General features: G+C 37.9%; 1 protein-coding gene and 1 pseudogene across 4 annotated transcripts in view; one reads left to right on the top strand and one right to left on the bottom strand.

Annotated features, from left to right (window-relative positions):
- The window catches only part of NELL2 (neural EGFL like 2), a 449,663-nt gene that overhangs the window by 248,243 nt on the left and 178,280 nt on the right, over positions 1–23,140 (top strand). The window lies entirely within an intron of this gene.
- LOC120360785 (5S ribosomal RNA) lies at positions 12,393–12,511 on the bottom strand (annotated as a pseudogene).

Here is a 23,140-nt window from a genome sequence, read left to right as displayed (position 1 = left end):
GCTTGGGCCTGGTTAATGGCAGGAAAACATTATAACTAGAAATATATAAGAATTGCCCAAATAAATCTACTTTGATTAAATATTGCTGAGATTACATTTGGGATCTAACTTTGATTAAATAGTGCTGAGACTACATTTGGGATCTGTTGTGAAAACGTGAGGCTGTGGGGAAAGAAATGAAATGGCATTGTCAAAGCAACAGATATTGTAGTAAATGTTAACTTCATTATTAGTATAATGAATAGAAATAAGAGTACATTTTTTGGAGACAACAATAACTACAAACTGGGGGAAGCAGGTAGGTACAAGTTAAATGAATGTCAGAGAGCACAGGGAGATATTTGAATTATGTGATGGAGAAAGACCTGGCTTATTTGAGCCAATTATTATTCCACAGAAAACAGAGCCCCATGTGTTTTGATATAAGAGACAGGAAATTGGTGCTGCCTTTAATGAATGTGAAGCATTGGTGAAGAGGCAAGGACATTATCTTTCTAAATTGCATGTCTTATTCATTGGTGTGATGTAAAAATAGATACCTGGGATTTTAATAATACAGTTGATTTTCATTTTTACTTTAAATTCAAAAAACAACTATAATTACATTTTTAAATGTCCTCCAAGTAATTTTTCTTTAATATGAAGAATGTATTTCCAAATAGATTTTTAAAAAATTGTTCCTATCTTCAAATGGAAACGTGGTGGTGGAAAAATGGGACTTCAATTGCAGAACATATATTTTTGTGTATTCTGAGTTGTTGTAAGGCCCCTGCTTCCTAATCAACATTAAACATTGATTAAGATTGTCAAAACTAGCAATGCAATTCAGTCAGTGATTTATGTACAAGCAAGCAATTGGAAATTGGAGTGGCTCCATATCTTTCATGAAAGCACTGACGTAATGTTTAGGTTAATTGCGTAACTCTGGATGGGTAGCAATTTGGATAATTTTTATGACTGCAATTCATGCTTTCTGGCAAAATAAATATATATTTACTGAATTAGTATCTAATATTTAAAAATAATCCACATTCTTGGAAAGAATGCTGTGATTCAACTTGATGAATTTTCAAATCCAGCATGACAAGACAATCATTCAAATGAGACTATCTGTTCTTTGATTTCAAGCAAGTCAGATTCAGCCAAGATACCTACTAACTAGCCAAGAATAAGCACAGACAATAAGTGCAGAAGTAGAGACAGATGGAATCCCTGTGGCCAAAAAGGTTAGGGAAGGTACCATGTAGGAATTGAGACTTCATCTGGGCCTTGAGATGAAAATCAAATTTAGATTGGCAGAGAAGAGTAAGCAAAGGGAAAGGGGAAGACAGGTTCTGGAGCTTTTCCATAACAGGAGGCTCATATCCAGGAACGTTAGTATATTAAACCACGAAGATAGGGACCAGATTGTAGAAGAACAGTGGCTAGTAATTAGTGATTCTATGCTAGATTTGCCAGACACTAACTTAAAACAGACATTGGGAAACTTCTTAACTTCACAAAGATTCCGTGGCTATGAAAAGGGGTTACTAACTATTCTCTCCAGGTCACAGGATGATTGTGAGAGTAAACATTCAAGGCATATGAACATGCATGGTACAAAGCAAAGTCTTATAAAAATGTCAGGTAGTGGATTCACACAGCTTTATGTTCATGTTTACCAACTCTGGCTGAGTCCTATACTCTGCTTGGTAATTTTACCGTGCATTCCAGCAGAGTTTACTCTCATTTCCTACAATGATCATTGTAAACCTTCACCTTCCCTGAAGCCTTTGACTCCACCAGTTCTCTTATTCTCAGCAGATAACTTTTTTACCAGTGGAACAGAAACAGACAGTAACTTCTTCATCCTCTTGTTTCATAAACCAGCATGCTTTACTTCTCTTTCTTCCTTCTCCCTAGTTTCAGTGGAATAGAAACCTCTCCTCCTGGGAATAATAGGTCTATATGAGTACTAAATTTCATCTCTTCCTGTTTTCAGAGAAAATTTGCTTCATCCATTATATGTTCAAACTCAGTTTTCAATTTCTTTCTCTCTGTTTGCTCTTTCCCGTCAGGATTTAATTATGCTTAATATCTCCCTTAACTCTACATCCCTTTCAATTTATGTATTACCCCCTTTCCCCTTTATGGCTGGATCTCTTTTTTTTTTTTTTTTTTTTTTTTCTTTTGGACTATTTTTATTTATTTATTTATTTATTTATTTATTTTATTTTATTTAATGTAATGATTTTTTTCTCATTGTCTTCACTTCTTCACTTCTTCATCTCAGACATTCTCATTAACCTACTTCAGTTTAGACTTTTCATCCTATATCCCCTCTGTACTGCTTTCACCAAGGTCACTGATAACTTCTCTATTATTAAATCAAACAACTTTGTCTGTATCTTGCTTGACTTCTAGGCAGCAATTAGTTCTATCGATCTCTCCCTTCTTCCAATACTTATGTACCTTGTCTTCATGATACTACACTGTATTGATCAGGGTTTGGAATTGCAAACAGCAGAATCCACTCTGACAATTTAAGCAGAAAAAGAATACGTTGGAGGACGTTAGATAGCTCACAATGTATGTGGGAGGACTGGAGGATAGGTTACGATGATGTTCAGCCAAGACAATACCTATTACCTCTTGGTACAAATCCCACTACCTCTACCTCTTGGTGTCAACACCACAGCTCACATAAATGTTGTGAACATTCACTGATGGCATGCAGGACTGGACTCCAGAAGTGAATGCCATGGCGATCATGCTAAATGCTGATAAGCCTTCTCTATTGTACTTGCTAAATTTTGCAACCTGCAAGGTTATGGTTTTCTTCTGGATTGAATTTTGGCATGAGTGCTCCCATTTGGTAGTACTAGGTCACTAGTTTCTGAGGACACCAAAAATTTGAGTTTCCCTTCTTGAAGAAACAAAGATTTTTCAAAATGTAGGTGTGTTCAAAAGGTGATGACTGCCTAGTGTTTTGGCATTTGTCTTTCTCCACCACTACTGTCATTTTGCTGCTGTCTCTCTGAGCAATTTTTCTTCATCTGCTTTCTCTACTTGCCACTTAAATGTTCAAGTTCCCTGGATCTCCATTTTAATTGCTTTTTCCTCATTCTACATCCTCTACCTGTGTCTAACACCATGACTTTAATTACATTCTCTGTGTTTATGACTGCCAAATGTTGATCTCTAGCTCAGTGCTGTTTCCTGAGTAAGCTCTAGACCCACTTATCTCACTGCCTCCAGGACATTTTTATTTGGATATCTCACAAGCACCTCAAATGTAACCTATCTAAAACTGTGCTTCTCTGTAACTCAATTGCAGTCCTGCAGTTCCCTGTACTGTGGACCCACCCAGTTGCTCAGTTAAAAAAGAAGAGTATTACCTTTGAGAGCATCCCTCACTAATCTTCAGGCATCCAGTCAGTCCCAGAGTCAAGCCATTTTAGAACCCACGCATTTTAAAAACCTGCCTCACTCCTTTCATGTTCTGCTGTCATAGTCACAAGAACTGAAACTATTTATTAAGTAAGCTTTCTCCTAGCTTCAAGTTTTACTCTTCTTTAATTTATCTTCTGCCCTGCTTTTACAAATGTATTGTTTAGCAATGATAACATCTCAGGGTCCCTGCTGAACACCCTTCAGAAGAAAAGCACAAACACATATATCCCTATGTGTATGCTTATATAGGCATAGAATATGTCTGGAAATTCCACAAGAAATTGCTGCCAGTGGTTGTCTCAGGGATTAGTAGTGGGAAAACTGAGTGACTGTGACTCAGATTTACTTTCATGGTACACACTAGTGCATCTTTTAAGTTTTACAGCATGTGTACATAAGACATATTTTAGGAAAATTTTTAAAACTTCAGTGATTACCATTGATAGTAGGATAATGTCAAACTCTCATATAGTGTGTAAGACCTCCCCACAAACTCACTCCTGCTTACTTCATTAGGAGTATTGAATACTTTGCTATCTTTCAAACGTATCAAATTCTTTTAATTCTCAACATTTGCATAGAGTCTCCTTGTTTGAAATGGTCGTTTAGCACAGTCCACCTGGCTAACTACTTCTCCTTCAGTCCTCTGCTTAGATGTCAAGTTCTCCTTATTCATAAGACTAGGTTTGGAGCCCTCATTTTGTTATCCAGATGGAACTATCCTTCTCAAACTCTCATTCCATTTTTAAAAGTTACTAGTTGTCTCTTTTCTCAGATCCTAAGCTCTGCAAAGACAGATACTCCATCTGTTTCATTCAGGCTATGCCGTTTGTATCTAAGTTATTATAGTACCTTGGACATAGTAGGAAGCCAGCAGCTATTCAGTGGACAAACCTACACATGCCTTTGTTCCCCGACTCCTTAATATTCCACATTCTCTCATTTTTCTCCATGAATGTTATTTATGATGCACTCTCAACTATGTCTCAGATTTTTCTAGTGCATGTCTCTTTTTTAATTCAGGAATACCAAAGTTAAGAATTATATATTATTTTTTAAATATATATATTTTACATATATATTTAATATATTTAATATATATGTTATATATAATATATTTAATATATAAGATATATATTTATGTTATATATTAAATATATTATAATACAAATATATAATATATATACTTAATATATAACATATATATTATATAATATATAATGTTATAGATTTTATTGCACTTTGGGTTCTGGAGTACATGTGCAGAACATGCAGGATTGTTGCATAGGTACATACATGGCAGTATGGTTTCCTGCCTCTATCCCCCCGTCACCTATATCTGGCATTTCTCCCCATGTTATCCTTCCCCAGCCTCCCTACCCCCTGCTGTCCCTCTCTTATTCCGACCCCAAAACAGAACCCAGTGTGTGATGCTCCCCTCCGTGTCCATGTGTTCTCAATGTTCAACACCCACCTCTGAGTAAGAACATGCAGTGTTTGATTTTCTGTTCTTGTGTCAGTTTGCTGAGAATAATGGTTTCCAGATTCATGTGTATCTCTACAAAAAACATGAACTCATCGTGTTTTGTGGCTGAGTAGTATTCCATGGTGTATATGTGTCACATTTTCCTTGTCCAGTCTATCATCAATGGGCATTTGGGTTGGTTCCAGATCTTTGCTATTGTAAACAGTGCCGCAATGAACATACGTCTTTGCATGTGCCTGTATAGTAGAACAATGTATAATCCTTTGGATATATACCCAGTAATGGGATTGCTGGGTCAAATGGAATTTCTATTTCTAGGTCCTTGAGGAATTGCTACACTGTCTTCCACAACAGTTGAACTAATTTATACTCCCACCAACAGTGTAAAAGTGTTCTTATTTCTCCACATCCTCTCCAGCATCTGTTGTGGCCAGATTTTTTAATGATTGCCATTCTAACTGGCAAGAAATGATATCTCAATGCGGTTTTGATTTGCATTTCTCTAATGACCAGGGATGATGAGCATTTTTTCCTATGTTTGTTGACCTCTTATATATCTTCTTTTGAAAAGTGTCTGTTTGTGTCCTTCACCCGCTTTTGAATGGGTTTGTTTGTTTTTTTTCTTGTAAATCTGTTTTAGTTCTTTATAGATTCTGGGTATTAGCCCTTTGTCAGATGGGTAGATTGCAAAAACTTTTTCCCATTCTGTTGGTTGCCACTTCGCTCTAATGATTGTTTCTTTTGCTCTACAGACACTCTGGAGTTTAATTAGATCCCATTTGTCTATTTTGGCTTTTGTTGCCAATGCTTTTCGTGTTTTAGTCATGAAGTCCTTGCCTATGCCTATGTCCTGAATGGTATTGCCTAGGTTTTCTTCTAGGGTTTAAGTCTTTAATGCATTTAGAGTTAATTTTAATGTAAGGTGTTGGGAAGGGGTCCAGTTTCTGCTTTCTGCACATGGCTAGCCAGTTTTCCCAACACCATTTATTAAACAGGGAATCCTTTCCCCATTGCTTGGTATTGTCAGATTTGTCAAAGATCAGATGGTTTTAGATGTGTGGCATTGCCTCCAAGGTCTCTGTTCTGTTCCATTAGTCTATATCTCTGTTTCGGTACCAGTACCATGCTGTTTTGATTACTGTAGCCTTGTAATATAGTTTGAAGTCGATGTCTCTGGCTTTGTTCTTTTTGCTTAGGATTGTCTTGGCTATGCAGGCACTTTTTTGGTTCCACATGAAGTTTAAGGTGGTTTTTTTCCCCCATTCTGTGAAGAGGGTCATAGGTAGCTTGATGGGGAAAGTGTTGAATCTATAAATTACTTTGGGCAGTATGGCCATTTTCACGATATTGATTCTTCCTAACCATGAACATGGAATGTTTTTCCATCTGTTTGTGTCCTCTTGTTTCCTTGAGCAGTTGTTTGTAGTTCTCCTTGAAGAGGTACTTTACATCCTTTGTTAGTTGTATTCCTAGGTATTTTATTATCTTTGTAGCAATTGTGAATGACAATTCGTTCTTGATTTGTCTCTCTTTAAGTCTGTTATTAGTGTATAGGAATGCTTGTGATTTCTGCACATTGATTTTGTATACTGAGACTTTGCAGAAGTTGCTTATCAGTTTCAGGAGATTTTGGGCTGAGACAGTGGGTCTTCTAAATATACAGTCATGTCATCTGCCAATAGAGATAATTTGATTTCTTCCTTTCCTGATTGAATATCCATTAGTTCTATTTCTTCCCTGATTGCTCTGGCTAGAACTTCCAATACTACAGTAGGAGTGGTGAGAGAGAGCATCCTTGTCTTGTAAGAGATTTGAAAGGGAATGCTTTCAGGTTTGCCCATTCAGTTTGATATTGGCCATGAGTTTGTCATAAACAGCTTTTATTATTTTGAGATACATTCTATCAATACCTTGTTTATTGAGGGTTTTTAGCATAAGGGGCTGTTGAATTTTGTCAAAGGCCTTCTCTGCATCTATTGAGATAATCAGGTGGTTTTTGTTTTTGGTTCTGTTTTTGTGGTGGATTATGTTTATAGACTTGCATATGTTGAACCAGGCTTGCATCCCTGGGATGAAGCCTGCTTGATCATGATGGATAAGCTTTTTGATGTGCTGTTGCAATTGGTTTGCCAGTATTTTATTGAAGATTTTTACATCTATGTTCCTCATGGATATTGGCCTGAAGTTTTCTTTTCTTATTGAGTCTCTGCCGGGTTTTGGTATCAGGATGAAGTTGGTCTCATAGAATGATTTGGGAAGGATTCCCTCTTGTGGGGTTGTTTGGAATAGTTTGAAAAGGAGTGGTACCAGCTCCTTTTTGTATGTCTGGTGGAATTCAGCTGTGAACCCATCTGGATCTGGGCTTTTTTTGGTCTGTAGGCTATTAATTGCTGCCTCAACTGTAGCCCTTGTTATTGGTCTATTCAGGCTTTCAACTCTTCCTGGTTTAGGCTTGGGAGGGTGCAAGTGTCCACGAGTTTATCCATTTCTTCCAGATTTACTGGTTTATGTGCATAGAGTTGTTTGTATAATCCCTGATGGTAGTTTGTATCTCTGTGGAATCAGTGGTGATATCCCCTTTATTGTTTTTTATTGCATCTATGTGATTTTTCTCTCTTTTCTTTTTTGTTAATCTGTCTAGTGGTCTATTTTGTTGATCTTTTCCAAAAATCAGCTCCTGGATTTATTGATTTTTTGAAGGGTTTTTTTTATGTCTCTATCTCCTTCAGTTCTGCTCTGATCTTCGTTATTTCTTGTCTTCTGCTAGCTTTTGAATTTTTTTGATCTTGCTCCTCTAGCTCTTTCAATTTTGATGATAGGGTGTCGATTTTAGATCTTTTCTTGCTTCTCATGTGGGCATTTATTACTATTAGTTTTCCTCTAGACCAGGCGTCCCCAAACTACGGCCCACGGGCTGCATGCGGCCTTCTGAGGACATTTATCCGGCCCCCCACCGCACTTCAGGAAGCGACACCTCTTTCATTGGTGGTCAGTGAGAGGAGCACAGTATGTGGTGGCCCTCCAACGGTCTGAGGGACAGTGAACTGGCGCCCTGTGTAAAAAGTTTGGGGACGCCTGCTCTAGACACTGCTTCAAATGTGTCCCAGAGATTCTGGTATGTTGTGTCTTTGTTCTCATTGGTTTCTAAGAACATCTTTATTTCTGCCTTCATTTCGTTGTTTATCCAGTCAACATTCAAGAGCCAGTTGTTCCATTTCCATGAAGTTGTGTGGTTCTGAGTTAGTTTCTTAATCCTGAGTTCTTATTTGATTGCACTGTGGTCTGAGAGACTATTTGTTGTGATTTCTGTTCTTTTCCATTTGCTGAGGAGTGATTTGCTTCCAATTATGTGGTCCATTTTAGAGTAGGTACAATGTGGTACTGCAAACAATGTATATTTTTGGATTTGGGGTGGAGAGTTCTGTATATGTCTATTAGGTTTACTTGGTCCAGATCTGAGTTCAAGTCCTGGATGTCCTTGTTAATTTTCTGTCTCATTGATCTGTCTAATATTGACAGTGAAGTGTTAAAGTCTTCCACTATTAATGTGTGGGAGTCTAAGTCTTTTTTTAGGTCATTAGGAACTTGCTTTATGTATCTGGGTACTGCTGTATTCAGTGCATATATATTTAGGGTCATTAGCTCTTCTTGTTACATTGATCCTTTTACCATTATGTAATGCCCTTCTTTGTCTCTCTTGATCTTTGTTGGGTTAAAGTCTATTTTATCAGAGACTAGGATTGCAACTCCTGCTTTTTTTTTATTCTCCATTTGCTTGGTAGATCTTCCTCCATCCCTTTATTTTGATAAATAAAGGGATACACTCCTATGCGTATCCTTGCATGTGAGACGGGTTTCCTGGATACAGCACACCAATAGGTTTTGACTTTTTATCCAATTTGCCAGTCTATGTATTTTGATTGGGGCATTCCGTCCATTTACATTTAAGGTTAATATTGTTATGTGTGAATTTGATCCTGCCATTTTGATGCTAGCTGGTTGTTTTGCCCATTAGTTGACACAATTTTTTCATTGTGTTGATGCTGTTTACCATTTGGTATGTTTTTGGAGTGGCTGGTACCAGTTGTTCCTTTCTATGGTTAGTGCTTCTTTCAGGAGCTCTTGTAAAGCAGGCCTGGTGGTGATAAAAACTCAGCAATTGCTTGTTCACAAGGGATTTTATTTCTCTTTCGCTTATGAAGCCTAGTTTGGCTAGATATTAAATTCTAGGTTGAAAGTTCTTTCCTTTAAGGATGTTGAATATTGGCCCCCTCTCTTCTCGCTTGTAGGGTTTCTGCTGAGAGATCTGCTGTGAGTCTGATGGGTTTCCCTTTGTGGGTAATCTGACCTTTCTCTCTGGCTGCCCTTAGCATTTTTTCTTCACTTCAACCCTGGTGAAACTGACAATTATGTGCCTTGGGGTTGCTCTTCTTGAGGAATATCTTTCTGATGTTCTCTGTATTTCCTGCATTTGAATATTGGCTTGCCTTGCTAGGTTGAGGAAATTCTCCTGGATAATATCCTGAAGAATGTTTTCCCGCTTGGGTTCATTCTCTCTGTCACATTCAGGTACACCTATCAAATGTGGTTAGGTCTTTTTACATAATCCCATATTTCTTGGAGACTTTGTTCATTTCTTTTCACTCTTTTTTCTCTAATTTTGCCTTCTTGTTTTATTTTATTGAGTTGATCTTCAATCTTTGATATTCTTTCTTCTGCTTGGTCGATTTGGCTATTTAAACTTGTGTATACTTTTTGAAGTTCTTGTGTTGTGTTTTTCAGCTCCATTAAGTCAATTTATATTATTCTCTAAGCTGTTTATTCTCGTTAGCATTTTGTCAAACCTTTTTTCAAGGTTCTTAGTTTCTTTGCATTAGGTTAGAACATGTTCTTTTAGCTCAGAGAAGTTTATTACTTACCTTTTGAAGCATGTTTCTGTCAGTTCATCAGACTCATTCTCCATTCAGCTTTGTTCCTTTGCTGGTGAGGAGTTGTGATCCCTTGGAGGAGGAGAGGCATTCTGGGTTTTGGTGTTTTCATCCTTTCTGCATTGATTTCTTCCCATGTTGGTGGATTTATCTACCTGTGGTCTTTGTAGTTGGTGACTTTCAGATGGGGTCTCTAAGTGGACATCCTTTTTTTGATGTTGAAGTTATTTCTTTTTGTTTTTTAGTTTTCCTTCTAACACTCAGGCCTCTGCTGTAGGACTGCTGGAGGTCCACTCCAGATGCTGCTTTCCTGGGGATTACCTGTGGCAGCTGCAGAACAGTAAGGGTTGCTGCCAGTTTCTTCTTCTGTTATCTTCGTCCCAGAAGGATACCCACCAGAGGTCAGCCCGAGCTCTCCTTTATGAGGTGTCTCTTTGGATATACAAGAGTCAGGGAACTGCTTGAGGAGACAGTCTGTCCCTTATAGGAGCTCAAGTGCTGAGCTGTGAGCTCCATTGTTCTGTTCAGAGTTGCTGGGCAGGTAAGTGTAAGTCTGCTGCAGTGGAATTCACAAATGCCTTTTTCCCCAGGTGCTCTGTCCTGGGAAGGTGGGGCCTTATTTATAAGTTCCTGAGGTGCTGCTGCCTTTTTTCAGAGATGCCCTGCCCAGCAAGGAAGTAGCCTAGTTACAGTCTGCCAGCAGAGGCGTTGCTGAGCTGCTGTGGGCTCTACTCAGCTGCTGTGTGAACTTCCTTGCAGTTTTGTTTACAGAGGTATAGTTACAACTGCCTTGGTAATGTTGGTCTGCCTAAGTAATGGCGGACTGCCTCAGTAATGGCAGATTGCCTTGGTAATGACTGCCTTGGTAATGGTGGACTGCCTTGGTAATGGTGGACTGCCTCGATAGTGGTGTACTGACTCAGTAGTGATGTACTGCCTTGGTAGTGGTAGACTGCTTTGGTAGTGGTTAAGAATTATGTAGTCTATTAAAAGTAGCAAGAAATCTGATATAATGCCAGAGCTTTCACTCTTCTTGAGGAATGTACCATACAATTTACAATGAATGAAATTACAAAATGAATGAAGCAAATGTGTGGCCATTATTTTGAGATGTCAAGAAAATCATATGGTTCAGTCTTATCCTTCAGTTATACTTTTAGATGGATATAGCTTTTAATACATAGAAATTAATATGTGGTGAACAAATTCATTAATGCCACTAACTTTAAAACAAATGATTGCCGACATTTCCTTTCAATGTTAGCTTATTTGTAAATGATATTTAAATTTATTCTTTATGGGTATTTCACTGAGCAGCCTACTTAAACTTACAAATTTTGTATTTAAAAAAATATTCTTATGTTTCCAAATGTTACTCTCAAATCTCTTTCCAGAATTGTGTTTCTTACAACTTAGTCTTTATCCTGGCTTGTGAATTATTTTATTAATATCTTTGCCAACTTTGCCGAACCAGTATTTCAGAGCTGGTGAGTCAAGACTTAGCAATAACCCATACCAATCTGTATTATTTTTCAATGTGTGGAGTCTTTGCACTTGAGCTGCATGACTTCAGGATTCTATTGGTTGAGCAAGAAGACATTAGTGTTTATTACCATACTAATATAATCTTTTTACAGGATATAATCAAGATAAATGTAGCTTTAGAAATACACTATACTTTAGAAAACAAAATAGTATCAGTGACATTCAAGGTATAATGTGGCATAGCGTGGTGGTATGACAGAACACAGGAAAGGGAGCATCATGCCTGAGTGTTCACTAAGCCTCTGAGCTTAGTCTGGAGATGAGTCCATAGACCAAAAGAAACCGTTTTAAACCTGGGGTCTAGAAATGTTGTTCTTGTTATGGCTGCCACTCATTAACTATATAAGCTTGTGCTAGAGGATTCTTTCAAAAACACAGATCTGATTCAATTAATCATCTTTTAATACCTTTCTCATTTTATATAAGATGAAGTCCAAATTAATATGGCTCACAAAAGCTTTATGATCCCATCCCTGCCACTTCTTTAATTTGTTTCTGGCTTCTCTGTGCCTCTGTTTCTTCCATTGTAAATTACTGGGGTTAGATGATTTCTAAAGTTCCTCTCAGATCTAAAAATCTATGATTCTGAATAATTACAAAGTTGGCCTCAGCTTTCAGATAGGATAAAAGGGAATTTATAAATTTATAAATGCTAGTTTCTAAAATAATTCTCCAGCTCGAATTATCCTGGGGCTGGAGAAGCTGTTCAGGTATAAGAAACACAGTTTACTTTTGCTTTCCAAATTTGGTAGAATATGACTGTATAGCTACAAAATCCTGGAGGAGCAGAAACCACTGCAGCCACATAAATCATGTTCCCTTTGTTGGAATTGCAAAGTTTTATGGCAAGTAGTGACTTGAAAATTATCTTTTAATGATGAAATTAAGGTCTGGAGGGACTAAATGCTTGTCAGGTTTGTAATAAATGCAGGTCCAGAATTCAGGCTTTTAAAAAAAAATTTTTATATTTTTATTTATTTTTATATTTTTTGTTTAATTAAAGCCTACAGCACCGGGTATTCCCAGGTGGTCTCCTATCCAAGTGCTAACCAGGCCTGACCCTGCTTAGCAGCTGAGATCAGATAAGATCAGGTGCATTCAGGGTGGTATGGCTGTAGATGAGTTCAGGCATCTTTATTCTCACTCCATTTTTCCTTTACTGTGTAAGACTGTTTCACCAGGATGACTTGTGTTTGCTATTCATACAAAAGCCCATGTCTAAGTAAATTCTCAGGCAGTGTGCTAGAAGACAGTGAATTCACTCTGCCATGTTGAGCTTCAGATCAGACCATTGTGAATGAAGATACTTTCATTTTTGTCCTTATAAAGGAAAAGCCATAAAAAGGTTCATTGATTCATTCAACAGCTGTTTATTCAGGGCCAGCCTTTGTTGTGGACAAGCTCTCTATCTTCTTGAATCTTATATTCCAATGGACATAGCTAGCAGATATATTAACAAAAACTTAATAGAATTCTTTCAGATACCAAAGAAGGTACCATATGAAGAAACTGAGACTGGGAAGATTACTTTAGATGTAGTAACCACTTAAGACTTGGACTTTTATTAATTTATAAAAGATCTTCTTACCTTGAATGTACTTCTTACCAACTCCTCAATTATGCCATTTTACCAACTCCAATGAGATATATCTGAACCTCCTCCATACCCCTTTCTTCCAAATGGTTTAATGTCTTCATATCACTACAGAGAAGGTCCCTCCCTCATATATGTTGGTCATTTAAATACATTCACATTGTGTCTCCTTTCCCATAATTGTATTTACATTGTTTTCCTGCACAAACTCCAATTAAATGGATTATTGTTCCGGAATATTTCATGTTTTTGCTCTGTCTGCAGCAAAATAACATGAAGTCCTACATTATAAGTAAAGTAGATTTCTTCAAAATTCACCTCAAGCCCTGCCACATCATTATATTTTCCCTGGATATGTCTACTCTTAGTCATCCAGCTTTCTCTGAATATCAGTCTCTGTAGGATTTGTATGTGTATGTGTGTGGGTTTTTTTGGCACTTACGATATAAGAACTCATGTCGTTATTTATGTAAATGTGCCCTGGCTTTTTAATTTCACTATCAACTTCTCAAGTTGGGAGGAGAAGTCAGAGTCAGAAAATTATTCATATCACCATATATAAATTCCCAAATGCATTCTGCATTAATAGGTTCTCAGAACAAATAAGCATTACATTTAAAATAAAAAGTCTGTTGCTCCCTATTCAATGCACAATGTATATGTTTCTGTTATATAGTATGCATCACTTTATAACATTATCATATATATATATTATTTTCTGTTGTATTATCACCTAATACAGTACCTAGAACAGAGTGCCTATCCCCTATATATTTGTTGAACAAATGAATGAAGTTTTTTTTTTTTTTTTTAAGCAAGTGTCTTGGAGCTTATAATTAACTAATGTACATTATGAGTGTTTAGGAGGCAGCTAGGAAGAACTATGGTAATATAGTGATCTTGAAACTTATTTGATCATGTAATATTTTGTTTTTAAGGTACCATGAACCTCTATTCAAGATACTGCTTTTAAACAATGCTACTTGTGAAATGCTGGCTTCAAATGTAGAAGGCAGCTAATTGGATGACAGTGATGATGATCATCATTATCTATTTCCTGGATTGTAAGCTTTCTAAAGGCAGAGTCTATCCCTTAACTCTAATAAATTTGGGATGGTATGTGAAGGGCCATGTGGTCCAATGGGACACTCTTTGTTTGATTCTCTATGGCATAACCAGCTCATGTCTGAATATTTCTGCTGGCAGCCTGATCCAAATCTATGCAGTTCTTTCTGCTTAGCCCAAAGTCATAAAGAGGCAAAGCCTATCCCTAATACTATCCACTCATCATTGTGGTTCTACCCCATAGGGACATCAGAAAATTCAATAAAGTGCCTTTGTACATAGAAGATACTCAATGAATGTGTAGAGAATTAAAACTGAATTGTGAGAATTTGACTTATATTAGGGTTTTGAGTTGGGATTTGGAGCTAAAATACACCCTAGACTAAATTTGACGTGATTTTCCACCAGATTACTTTTTAGTTGTGCCATTTTTATGCCTTTGAATATCCGTACATATAAATGGAAATGACATGAAAGTAACTTTGCAATTTCAATACATAAATGCAACTCTCTGGGAAATTCTTCCTCTGAAGAGAGGGCATGAGAAATCAAAAAAGGCAAGTGACAGTTAGATCTACAGTGTTATGGTGGTGTTTTCTGTTATTTTTACTTCCTTCTGTCTCACAACACTGCTCCAAGTAACAGGCTGATACTTGAGATCTCTTGGTCATGAATTGTATATGTCTGTGGGATCCAAATCATTGAGTTCCTAAAAGGTTTTATATTCAATAGTCTTTTTGTTTTTGCTTCATGATCCTACATGGAGTTTTCTCTGGCCATATGATAGCTTGAAAGGGAAACATCTATAAAAGAAGATTGGACAGGTCACTGTCTCCTAAATCTAGGGGATGTAGACCCAACACTGAACAATTTTTAAAAGGCCAATTTACTCTTGCCCAGTTTTCTCCATTTATGTTTATAAATCAAATTATCCACCATTGCGGCTGTAAATAGGGTCACATGAACAGAAATAATCCTAATTCACTGCCTCTGTTCCCCACCTCTCACAGAACTTCAGTGCCATCAAAGTTCCCATCTTTTAAGTACTCTTGGGAGAGATCTGGGCTGTTTCACACATACTTGTGAGTTCAGTTAACCAGATTTGGTAGCCATTCCTGCCGGTTCTGGTACCAGGGACTGATACTGGTTCACTGTCCCAGGGTTGGGGACCCCTGTTCTATGGGATATTGTTTTGTTTTCGGAGAGAGTTATGGTGCCTGATGTAATTAATGTTTGCTCCAGCTGGGACTCACTGTTCTCCTCTAGACACTGAAGCTGCTTTCCTATCTGTACCACTAACTGTGGTCTTTAACCAGGAGCACTCTTGTTTGAGGAAGGAAATGCCACAGTGTAATCAAAATAATTCCTCTCTCTGAAAACCAAGGTGTTTTCACTGACTTGTTTCCTATGATTGGCTCTTTTATCCCCACAGGTAAATTGCTTATGCCTTTGTACACATGGAGTTCTTGATGGCATCCTTTCTAGCTCACAAGCTTAAGCCCAGGGGACTCCTGCTATGGCTCTCAGAGGGTCTAGGTTCAAGCCATCCATTGATTGAGCTCAGCACATTAATAATCCCATGTGATTCTAGTTATGATCTTAAAACCCTAGCTAATGAGGTTTTACTATATTACTCTAAGTTCCTTGTAGCCTGATTTTTAGGCTGTAATTGAATGTGATACTTTCCTTGAAGACCAATGTAAATATTTAGAAGTAGCAAAATATCATGAGAAAAAATATTATCCTAGAAGTCAGAAAATCTGAGAGCCATTTTTTTTTCTTTTCTTGCTGCAAACCTACACATGCTACACATGTATTGAGAGCCATTCCTAAATCTTCATTAACTAGCTTTGAAGTATTTATTCATTTTTTATGTAGCATTTATTGACCCCATAATGTTCTGAATACCTTACAAGTTATTGCAGATGCAGAAATGAGTGATACACTCAGTGATTCTTTACACTCACCTGGCTATAAATACGTGGATTTATTTCTTAGTTCTCTATTATGTTCCATTGGTCTGTCTGTTTTTATACCAATACTATGTTGTTTGGGTTACTATAGCTTTGTTATATATTTTGAAGTTAGATAGTGTGACTCCAGCTTTATTCTTTTCACTTATTTGGGGTCTTTTTTAGTTCCATATATATTTTAGGATTTTTTTTTCTTTGTTTGTGAAAAGTATCATTGGTATTTTGACAGAGATTGCATTGACATTGTAGATTGCTTTAGGTGACATAATCATTTTAACAGTATTAGTTCTTCTGATTCATGTATATGGGATCTTTTCTCATTTGTTCATGTCATCTTGAATTTCTTTCATCAGTGTTTAGTAGTTTTTAGTAGTAAAAGTCCTTCACCTCCTTTGTTAAATTTATTCTTTGGTTAAATGTATTTGTATGTATTTTATTGGTTTTGTGTGTGTGTGTGTGTGTGTGTGTGTGTGTGTGTGTGTGTGTGTGTATTGTGACTGGGATTGCTTTTGTTTGTTTCTTTTTTCAGGACTTTGTTATTGCTGCATAGAAATGCCACTTTTTTTTTTTTTTTTTTTTTTTTTTTTTTTGGGATGTTGATTTTGCATGCTGCAAATTTACTGAATCCGTGTATCAGTTCTAAGAGTTTTTGGTTCAGTCTTTTGTTTTTCCTATATATAAGATCACATTATCTGTAAAGAGGTACAATTTGATGTCCTCTTTTTCAGTTTGGATGCATTTTATTTCTTTCATTTGCTTCATTACCTTGGCTAGGACTTCCGATACTATGCTGAATAATAGTGGTATAAGTGGGCATTTTTGTTTTGTCCCAGTTATTAGAGAGAAGGCTTTCAGCTTTTCTTCATTCAGTATGATGTATGCTGTGGGGTTGTCATAATTAATTTGCTGAGTTTTTATCATGAATGGATGTTTACTTTTATCAAATTCTTTTTCTTGGGGGGGTCTATTGAAATGATTATATGGTTTTTATCCTTGATTCTGTTGATGCAATGTATTAAATTTATTGATTCACATACATTGAACCATCCTTGCCTCTCTAGAACAAATCTCACTCGATCACAGAATACTTTTTGATGTGTTGTCAGATTCAGTTTACTAGTATTTTGATGAGATTGCTTTTGTGTCTATGTTAATCGGAGATCATGGCCTCTAGTTTTGTTGTTGGTTGTTTGTCCTTATCTGGTTTGGTATGAGGGTAATGGTAGCTTTGTAGAATGAGTTAGGAAGAATTTCTGCCGCTTCAATTTTTTGAAATAGTTTCAGAAGAATTTTTGTTAGTTCTTCTCTGTAAGTTTGGTGTAATTAAGCAGTAAAGCCATTTGGTCTTTGGCTTTTCTTTGTTGGGAGACTTTTTATTTCTGATCCAGTCTTGTTACTTGCTATTGATCTGTTCAGGTATTTTATTTCTTTCTGATTCTGTCTTGGTAGCTTGTCTGTGTCCAGGAATTTACCCATTCCTCTAAGTTTTTAAATTTATTAACATACAGCCATTCATAATAGTCTTTTATGATCCTTTGTATTTCTGTAGTGTCAGTTATATTGTCTTCATTTTTGTTTATTTGGTCTTCTCTCTTTTATTTTTTGTTATTCTATATAGCAGTTTATTTTATCTTTTTAAAAAGGCAACATTTCATTTTTGTTAATTCTTTGTATTGTTTGATAGTCTCGGTTTTGTTTATTTCTGCTCTGATCTTTGTCATTTCTTTTCTTTTACAAATTTGGGTTCTGTTTGTTCTCACTTTTCCAGTTTTTTGAGATGCATTGCTATATTGTTTATTTGAAATATTTCTACTATTTTGATGTAGGCATTTGTTGTAGGGAAATACTATACATTTCCCTCTTAGCACTGCTAAGATGTAGGCTTTTGATACAGGAAAATACTATACATTTCCCTCTTAGCACTGTTTTTACGGTATCCCATAGGTTATGGGGTGTTGTGCTTTCATTTTCATTTGTTTAAAGAAAACTTTCTATTTCTTCATAATTTCTATATTGACCCAGTGGTTGCTGTGGAACACATTGCTTAATTTCCATGTATTTTGCGCAGTTTCCAGAATTTCTGTTGTTTTTGATTTCTAGTTTTATTCCATTGTGTTCTGAGAAGATACTTGATATGGTTTCAATTTTTAGAAATTTTTGAGACCTGTTTTATGGCCTTACATGTATTCTGTCTTGGAGAACCCTCTATGTGTTGATGAGAGTAATGTGTATTCCATTGATATTCCATGTGTATTCCAATAATAACCGTTGAGTTAAAGTTTCTGTAAATGTTAACCCCATGTAGTATGTGTTGCAGATGAAGTCTGATTTTTCTTTGTTGATTTTTTGTCTGTGATCTGCCCAGTGCTAAAACTGGGGTATTGAAGTTTACAGCTATTATTATATTGGGGTCTAGCTCTCTCTGTAGCTATAATAATATTTTCTTTATGTAATTGGGTGCTCTGGTGTTGGGTACATATACAATTATAATTGTTAAATCTTCCTACTGAATTATAACATCATCATCTTTATTGACCTACTTTGTCCCTTTTTATGTTTTTTTTTTTTTTTTTATTGCATTTTAGGTTTTGGGGTACATGTGATGAACATGCAAGATTGTTGCATAGGTACACACATGGCAGTGTGCTTTGCTGCCTTCCGTCCCCTCACCTGTATCTGTCATTTCTCCCCATGCTATCTCTTCCCACCTCCCCACCCCCCGCCCCTCCCCCATTTCCCCCCAACAGACCCCAGTGTGTAGTGCTCCCCTCCCTGTGTCCATGTGTTCTCATTGTTCAACACCCGCCTATGAGCGAGAATATACGGTGTTTGATTTTCTGCTCTTGTGTCAGTTTGCTGAGAATGATGGTTTCCAGGTTCATCCATGTCCCTATAAAGGACGTGAACTCATCGTTTTTGATGGCTGCATAATATTCCATGGTGTATATGTACCACATTTTCCCTATCCAGTCTATCATCGTTGGGCATTTGGGTTGGTTCCAGGTCTTTGCTATTGTAAACAGTGCTGCAATGAACATTCGTGTGCACGTGTCCTTGTAGTAGAATGATTTATAATCCTTTGGATATATACCCAGTAATGGGATTGCTGGGTCAAATGGGATTTCTATTTTTAGGTCCTTGAGGAATCGCCACACTGTCTTCCACAATGGTTGAATTAATTTACATTCCCACCAACAGTGTAAAAGTGTTCCTATTTCTCCACATCCTCTCCAGCATCTGTTGTTTCCCGATTTTTTAATGATCGCCATTCTAACTGGTGTGAGATGGTATCTCAATGTGGTTTTGATTTGCATTTCTCTGATGACCAGTGATGATGAGCATTTTTTCATATGTTTGTTGGCCTCCTGTATGTCTTCTTTTGTAAAGTATCTGTTCATATCCTTTGCCCATTTTTGAATGGGCTTGTTTGTTTTTTTCTTGTAGATCTGCTTTAGTTCTTTGTAAATTCTGGATATCAGCCCCTTGTCAGATGGGTAGACTGCAAAAATTTTTTCCCATTCTGTTGGTTGCCGATTCACTCTACTGACTGTTTCTTTTGCCGTGCAGAAGCTGTGGAGTTTGATTAGGTCCCATTTGTCTATTTTGGCTTTTGTTGCCATTGCTTTTGGCGTTTTGGTCATGAAGTCCTTGCCTACACCTATGTCCTGAATGGTTTTGCCTAGATTTTCTTCTAAGGTTTTTATGGTATTAGGTCTGATGTTTAAGTCTTTAATCCATCTGGAGTTAATTTTGGTGTAAGGTGTCAGGAAGGGGTCCTGTTTCTGCTTTCTGCACATGGCTAGCCAGTTTTCCCAACACCATTTATTAAACAGGGAGTCCTTTCCCCATTGCTTGTTTTTGTCAGGTTTGTCGAAGATCAGATGGTTGTGGGTATGTTGTATTTCCTGTGAGGCCTCTGTTCTGTTCCATTGGTCTATATCTCTGTTTTGGTACCAGTACCATGCTGTTTTGATTACTGTAGCCTTGTAGTATAGTTTGAAGTCCGGCTGAGCTGCTGTGGGCTCCGCCCAGCTGCCCTGAGCTCTTCCCTGTAGTCCTTTTTATATGGGCGTAGTTAGAACTGTCTGGGCAATGGTGGCCCCGCCTCTCTTATGGCGGACTCTCTCTGTTGTGGCAGGTTGCCTCGGCAACGGCGGGTTGCCTCGGCAACGGCAGCCTGCCTCCTTAGTGGTGGAGAGTCTCAGTAATGGCGGAAGCCCCTCCCCCACGGAGCCGGACCGTCCCGGTTCAGCTGTGCTTGGTTTGAAGGGCTCAACCCAGAGGGTTTCCAATTACTGTTTTTGTTTCCGTTGTTGTTGGGGGTGGAGGGGTGGGACCAACCGAGCCTGATCACCTGGCTCCCTGACTCAGAGTCTTTTCTTTTAAGTTGAAGGACCCGGCGTTCTGGTCGCTTGTTGAAAAGGCGCCGGGATCTCCCGTGCTGCGACTCACGGAGTCGGCTCGAACCGCGGCGCCGGCTCCTGGCGGATTTTTTGCCTAGGAATCTCCTGGCCTGGCTCGCTATTTCAGATGAATGGGCTATTCTGCCGTCTCAAGGCTCTGCTCGCCAGCTAAGAGGGCTCCCAGACCAGTGGCTTTTGTACGGAGAACGGCAGCAACAGGGAGTGGTCACAGCAGCCGCGCGGGCGGAATCAGCCCCGCGGGGGCCAAAACAGCCGCACCGGCTGGGACTGCGACGCTGGCGACCCCTCTGCCTGGGTATCTCCTGGTCTGTGGGCAATAAGAGTTCGTCTGGAAATGCGGTGTCCACTCACCCTCTGCACTTTCACTGGGAGCTGAAGTCCTGAGCTGTTCTTAGGCGGCCATCTTGAAAGTCCAAGCCCTTTTATGTTTTTTAACTTGAAATCCATTTCTGATGTAAGCATAGCTACTCCTTCACACTTTTGGTTTTCATTTGCATAAATTTTACTTTTAATCCCTTCTCTTTTAGTCTGTGTGTTTCTTTATAGATGAAATGGGTTTCTTGTATGTGCATCTTGGTTTTTAGTACATTCAACTATTTTGTATCTTTTAACTGATTAATTTAAGCCATTTACTTTCAAAGTTTTTATTAATAGGTGGGGACTTTTGTCATTTTGCTAATTATTTTCTGATTGTTTTATATATTCTCTCTTCTTCTTTGTTTACTTTACAATTTGATGAGTTTTTTTTTATAGTGATAATATTTGACTCCTTTCTTTTGCTTATTTGTATATCTGCTCTACCAGTGAGTGCTGTATTTTCATGATGGCGGATATCTTTCTTTCACTTCCACGTATAGGATTACCTTAAATATTTTTTTGTAGGGCTGGTGTAATGATTATTAATTCTTTCATCATTTTCTCATCTGAGAAAGAATTTCTTTCTCCTTTATTTTTGAGGGATAGCTTTTTGGGGTGTAGTATTCGTGACTACCAGTTGTTGTTCAGCACTTTGAATACATCACTCATTCTCTCCTGGCCTCTAATTTTCTGCTGAGAAACGTAGTCTGATAAGGATTCTCCTATATGTGACTTGATGCTTTGTTCCTGCTGTTCGTCTTTGACTTTTGACAGTTTTACTATAAAGTGCCTTGAATAAGAACTTGTTGAATTGAAGCTGTCTGGGAATCTTTGAGCTTCATGTATCTGGATGTTTATAACTTGCAAGAGTTGGGAATCTTTTAGCTTTTGTTTCGTTAAATAAGTTTTTGATGTGTTTGTTCATCTCTTCTCCTTCTGGAACTCCCAAAATTTAAATTTGACTTATTATATAGTTTCCTATGTGCCACCTAGGCTTTCTTTATTTCATTTTATTATTATTTTTTTTTTCTTTTTCTTTTTGGTCTGACTGGGTTATTTCAAAAGCCCTGTCTTTAAGTTCAGAAATTCTTTCTTCTGCTGCTTGATCTAGTCTATTGTTGAAGCTCTCTATTATATTTTTTATTTTATTCATTCAATTATTCCTGTCTAGGATTTCTGTTTCTTTCTTTTTATGGCATTTATTTCTGTTCAATTTCTTATTCAGATAATAACTTGTTTTTCTGATTTCTGTCTGTGTTCTCTTGAATTTCAATGAATTTTTCTAATGCCATTTTTTGAATTCCTTTTTAGACATTTTATAGATTTTCTTTAATTTGGGATCTATTACTTGACAATTATGATATTCCTTTGGGGACCTTGTATTTCTTTGATTTTTTATGTTTCTTCTGTCTTTATGTTGATATCTGTGCATATGGTGTAACAGTCTCTTCTTCCAATTTTATAGATTGGCTTTAGTAGAGAAAGACTTTTTTTCTATAGATGTGTCTACATTGTTGGTTTAGTAAGGTGCTTTTGCTTTGATTCTGGGGAGGCACAATAGTGCAGTCTCTGTATGATATATTGGGCTATAATCAGTGTCATTGGTATCTATGAGTTCCTCAGTGACTTAGGCTGTGATTGTTAGAGGAGGCTTTGGTGATGCTTTGCTGGGAATGGGAATTTTAGGTGGGCTGGTCCCTGGGCACCAGTGGTGGCATTGGTGGGCTGAGTGTGGCTAGTTGTTGGACCCTTAGTTGCACAGGGGTACCATCAGTGGCAGTTATGGGTGGGTCTGTTCTTAGGCCTCTGGGCAGTGTGCTCAGGTCCTGGTAGTGACACTGATAGCCCAACTGAGTGAGTCCTTGATCACTCGGGCAGCATTCGTGACACTGATGGTGGCATTAGTGGCAGTTTCTAACCCTCAGGTCTCTGAGCCACATGCCCAAGCATTAGTGGTGGTGGCATTGGGATGGGCATGCTGGTTTCTGGGTTCCCCAAGAGGTACATGTGAGTACTGATGGCAGGTGGGGAAGGCCTGTCCTTAATACCCTAGATAGTGTGCATATATACAGTGGCAGCAGGCAGGCTGGGCCTATCCCCAGGCTCCTGGCCAGCACAAGTGGGCATTGTGGGATGATCTCCAGATTCGTGATAGTGAGCATGGGCACCAGCAGTGGTTGCAGCAGATGAGACAGGTCTCTCAAGCACCATGGTGGTGCACCTGGGCCCTGGCTATGGTGGGTAGGATAGGTCAATCTTCAGGTCCTTGAAGAGCGCATTTGCGTGCTGGTGGCAGGGGCAGTGGGTGGGGAAAGCCTGTTCTCAGACCCCAGGAG

This window comes from Saimiri boliviensis, chromosome 7, assembly GCF_048565385.1.
Source record: "Saimiri boliviensis isolate mSaiBol1 chromosome 7, mSaiBol1.pri, whole genome shotgun sequence".
Taxonomy (NCBI): Eukaryota; Metazoa; Chordata; class Mammalia; order Primates; family Cebidae; genus Saimiri; species Saimiri boliviensis.
This window is presented reverse-complemented; position numbering and strand designations above follow the sequence as displayed.